The sequence below is a fragment of the Macaca nemestrina genome, chromosome 10, assembly GCF_043159975.1.
Source record: "Macaca nemestrina isolate mMacNem1 chromosome 10, mMacNem.hap1, whole genome shotgun sequence".
NCBI classification, from domain to species: Eukaryota; Metazoa; Chordata; class Mammalia; order Primates; family Cercopithecidae; genus Macaca; species Macaca nemestrina.
In genome coordinates this window covers 43,477,018-43,482,315 of record NC_092134.1, presented here as the reverse complement: position 1 = coordinate 43,482,315, position 5,298 = coordinate 43,477,018, and the positions used below count along the sequence as shown (strand labels likewise).

At 41.9% G+C, this 5,298-nt stretch overlaps 2 pseudogenes; both read left to right on the top strand.

Annotated features, from left to right (window-relative positions):
• Positions 1–1,400: 1,400 nt before the first annotated feature.
• On the top strand, positions 1,401–2,319 carry LOC105483792 (large ribosomal subunit protein uL2m pseudogene; annotated as a pseudogene).
• A 227-nt stretch (positions 2,320–2,546) lies between these two features.
• On the top strand, positions 2,547–2,640 carry LOC112427064 (U6 spliceosomal RNA; annotated as a pseudogene).
• Positions 2,641–5,298: the final 2,658 nt, after the last annotated feature.

Below are 5,298 nucleotides of genomic sequence, written 5' to 3'. Positions count from 1 at the left end.
GAATTTTCTGAGCTCCATCAAGTTCAGAACTTTGTGCGCTGCTTGGGTTGTAGCCAGTTATAGAAGCCTATGAGAGTACACAGTTTTTTCTTTTTTAAAAATATATATATCACCACACAATTTCCTACTCCCTTACCCTCCCCGATCCTACAGCTTTTCATCTAGATATGACAACAGACGTGTTTAAAAATAGAGGCACTGGGAGAGGAACAAGGGTCTGGGATGTGAAGGAGACAGTTTTACTTTTGTTCAACAGCCACTAGAAATTAGTTTCAACTTTTCAGATCTAAACTTATTGAGAGGTTTAACCTGCAGCTTGATGAAAAATTCAACCAGTGTGCAATTTTGGAATACAGAATATCTGTGAGTGAGGACACACAGAACTTCTGTGATCCATTTTGTGGCTGAAACTTTGATTCAAAGAAGAGATAGTCCAGGCTGGGTGCAGTGGCTCATGCCTGTAATCCTAGCACTTTGGGAGGCCGAGGCGGTTGGATCACCTGAGGTCAGGAGTTCGAGACCAGCCTAGCCAACATGATGAAACCCCATCTCTACTAAAAAAAAAAACAGAAAAAATTAGCCAGGCATGATGGTGGGTGCCTGTAATCCTAGCTACTAGGGAGGCTGAGGCAGGAGAATCGCTTGAACCTGGGAGGCGGAGTTTGCAGTGAGCTGAGATCGCCCCATTGCACTCCAGCCTGGGCAACAAGAGTGAAACTCCATCAAAAAAAAAAAAAAAAAAAAGAGAGACACTGAGTTTGTGTCTCTAATTGTGCCTCCCCTTTCTTGGGAATAATAGCCCTGTAGGGCAGGGGAGGATAAATAAGAGCTTCTAGGGTTTAACTTAAAAATCAGACTATTTAAGCCCCTGGACCTCTAAGCCCTCCCATGTCCCCTTGCTCATGCTCTCTCTACTTGGCTGTCAAAGATCTGCTCCTGCTGCACTGTCACTCTCCACTCTCCTCCCCCTGCTCAATTGGCTTCCGTCTATCCACCCTCCTCTCACTGCAGCTGCTACCACTGCTGCTCTCAGAGAGGTGTGGAGGGGTTTCCTCCCCACCAGTGCTCACAGCTCTGTTTTAGGATCCCACTGTTAGTCTGCCTCTTAGCTTACAGGCATCCTGCCAAAGAATCTGAAGCATTTCCTAAAGGACGGGTAGAAGCGAATTTGAGTGACACAATCATATGTCTCCCTAAACGTTTTCTTCTTCCTTATTAATACTAGGTATAAATAGGATTCTATGCATCTTGACCTTATCCTACTTCAAGTGGGATCTAAAGAAAAGGGCATCTTCCCTTTTCTTTTGGTGGAAGGGTATTCACTGTGGTTTCATAGGTTTTCTATTTCAATATTTCTCTCAAGAGGACTAGCAGGAGTGTGTTGAGACCCGGCTACCCTGATGATCCTGTGGGCACTGACCTGTACTCTGCATTCTCTGAGCCTGGCACCCCTGACCATTGCCACTCCTGTCCCAAGTCTGTTCCCTGCCTCCCAGGTGATGAACAATGCCCTCTTCCAATGGCCCTCTGCCTTGATGTTGCTCCCCTGCCACCAAATCCTTACTTCTATGGCCCTTAGTGCCAACTTTGTGTCTTGAAAGAGTCATACCAAGTACACCATTAAACCAGTGAAGATGAAGAAGTCTTGGGGTGAAGATCACACAGGCCAGATCCGGGTGCATGGTATTGGCAGGGGCCACAAGCAACATTATTGCATGATTGACTTTTGTGTTTCTGGCCTGAGGAAGAGACCAAATCAGGACCCTTTGAGGAGAAGGTTATCCAAGTCCACTGTGATCCCTGTAGGTCAACAGACATAGCTCTGGCTGCTGGGGCAGCCAGAAACACTGGATCATCGCCATAGAAAACAAGCAGGCTGGAGATACCATCCTGAACTCTAACCACATAGGCCGAATGGCAGTCGCTGCTCAGGAAGGGGATGCGCATCCACTTGGGACTCTGCCTTTGGCGACCCTCATCAACAGCATGGAAAGTGAGCGAGGCCAGGGTGCCCAGTATATCCGAGCTGCAGGGACGTGCGGTATGCTACTGTGGAAGGTGAATGGCACAGCCATTATCCAGCTGCCCTCTAAGAGGCAGATGCAGGTGCTGGAAACATGCATAGCAACAGTAGGCTGAGTATCCAACACTGATCATAACAAACAGGTCACTGGCAGGGCAGGTCACAACCACTGACTGGGCAAGAAGCCTTCCAGTGGGCTATGGCACCGCAAGGGGTGCTGGGCTGGCCGAAAGATTTGGCCACTACCATTCATGAAGAGTTATGTGAAACTGCCTTCTGCTGCTGCCCAAAGCTGATATTCCTGTACTGTAATATTATGCCCCCCTCCCCTGAAAAAGAAAAAAAAAGAGCACTAGCAGGTTCCTGAGCAGCTGGAAATCTTAGAAACTTGTTGTTTTACCCCAAGTTTCCAATAGGAGTATAGTGATTAGATTCTCCTTCTTCCCATCTTTTCTCTTTCACTGGCCCTCAAGGCACTTAAAATAAAGCCATTAATATTTCATGTTAAACCTTGGTTTTTGTCATGCTCACTTCAGCAGCACATATACTAAAATTGGAATGGTACAGAGAAGATTAGTATGGATGACATGCAAATTCGTGAAGTGTTATATTTTTAAAAGAATGAAATGCTGTCATTTACAGCAACATGGAGAAGCCTGGAGGGCAATATGTTAAGTGAAATAAGCCAGGCACAGAAAGACAAACATTACATACTTTCATTCATTTTTGAAATCTAAAAAAGTTGTTCTCGTTGAAGTAGAGAAGAGAATAGTGGTTACCAGAGGATGGGGAGGGTAGGAAGGAGATGATCAGAGTGGTGGTCAAGTGTACACATTTACAGTTAGATAGGAGGAATAAGTTCTCAAGTTCTTTTGCATACTAGATGAGATGACAATAAAGTAGCTAAAAGAGAGGTTTTTGAATGTTCTTATCACAAAGAAGTGATAAACGTTAACAGTGATGGCCATGTTAATTACCCTGATTTGGTCATTACACAATGTATACACGTGTAATCAAAACATTACATTGTATCTCATAAATATATGCAATTAATATGCATCAATTAAATTTTATGCATAATTAGTATGCATAATTTAAAACTTAAAAAAAAACTTGTTGTTTATGCTATTGAAAACATAGTTCTATGCATTTCCTAAAATGCCACCTATGTCCTTCCTATTCAGAGCCTCTTGGCTTTAACACATATTGGCCAACTTGGGACCACAGAGGAGGAGCTAAAACATGAGGGATTGGTTTAGGAGGTGGGGGAGACCCAATGTTCATGGCTCTGGGATTCATTCATTTGTTCTGTTATTGGACTTTTAAAAAATAATTTCAACTTTTATTTTAAATTCAGGGTGTATATGCTCAGGTTTATTACATGGGTATATTTATGCTGAGGTTTGAGGTATGATTGATCCCATCATCTAGGTACTGAGCATAGTACCCAATAGTTAGTTTTTCAACATTTGTCCCCTTCCCTCTGTCCCTACCCTCTCTAGTGGTCCTCAGTGTCTAACAGTAAACATTTGCTATGTCTAAGATTACATGTTAATGATACTGGAGATTACACATGTGCAATAAACATAGCTAATGCTTCAAACAGTAGAGAGAAGGGAATAATTTATATAAAACAGAGGATCTGGAATAAAATCTATGCACTTAAATTATAAATTTGGAAATTTTCCCTAAGGAGATGATATTTGAAGTTTTACAAGAGGCATTCATTCATTTAATCATCAAAAATTTGTTAAGTACCAATGTAGTAAACACTTCTAGGTACTACAATAATAAAATACGAGTGAATGGGAATGGGGAGTTATTTGTTAATGACTCTAGCATTTCAGTTTTATAAGATAAAGAGTTCGGGAGATGGATGGTGATGGTGATTGCACAACAATATAACTGTTTGCTTTGCTTTGTTTTGTTTTGTTTTGTTTTGTTTTTGAGATGTAATCTCGCTCTGTTGCCCAGGCTGGAGTGCAGTGGCATGATCTCGGCTCATTGCAACCTCTGCCTCCTGGGTTCAAGTGATTCTCGTACCCCAGCCTCCTGAGTAGCTGTGATTACAGGCAACGGCCACCATACCCGGCTATTTTTTTTTTTTTTTTTTTTTTTAGTATTTTTAGTAGAGAGGAGGTTTCACCATGTTAGCAGGCTGGTTTTGAACTGACCTCAAGTGATCCTCTCACCTCAGCCTCCCAAAGTGCTAGGATTACAGGCATGAGCCACTGCACCCAGCCACAACTGTTCTTAATATCACTGAACTGTACATTAAAAATGGTTAAGATAGTATATCTTATATTTAAGCACAATAAAAATTGAAAACAAAACAATAACAAAATAGATAAATGAATAAATAATGTAAAAACATGAGTAAACAAAAAAAGACCTTTGCCCTCCTTGGAGCTCATAACCTAGCAGGGGGCAATAGACATTATATATTATATTATTTATACATTAGAAAGTCATGAATGCTAGAGGAAATGTAGGGGGATTAGGCATCCAGAGGTCAGTTGCTATTTTAAATAGAATTATCAGAGTAGGCCTCTTACTCTCTCACCAAAGACTTGGAGATGATGCAATTAGTGACATAAATATCTGGGTTCCAAAGCAGTGAAAACATCCAGTGCCAAAATCCTTAGGTAGGAGCATGACTGACATGTTCTAGGGATGTCAAGGAGGCCAGTGTGGGTGGGACACGGTGGGGGCAGGGAGAGAGAGGTAGGAGTTAAGATTACAGTGGTAAAGGGAAGGCAGATCATATGGGTTCTGGAGATCATTGGAAGGACTTTGGTTTCTACTCTGAGAGAAATGGGAACCATTGCAAAGTTTTAAAAAGCAGAATGGATGATGTGACATATTTTAAAAGGATAATTATTTACAGAGAATAAACTCAAGGGAAGAAGCAGGGTACCTGCTTAGGAGGCTGTTGTATCAGTCTTTGGGTGAAAGATGGTGGTGGCTTGGACTAGAGCAGTAGCAGTATCTGTGGTGGGAAATGGTTAGATTTTTACATATTTTAAAGGTAGAGCCAACAGAGTTTCCTAAAGAATTAGAGGTAAGGTGGAAAAAAGAAAAGTCAAAGATGACTCTGAAGTTTTTGACTTGAGCACCTGGACTGTTGGAGTGCCATGATGGGAGAGGCTTTGAGTGAGCAGTTTTTTTAGGGGGAAGATCAGGAGTTCATTTTTGAACACATTGAGTTAGCTCTGTTATTGCAATTTGGTTTTTTAAGTTGCACAATTGAGGGCCATGGAAAACATGAGTCAATG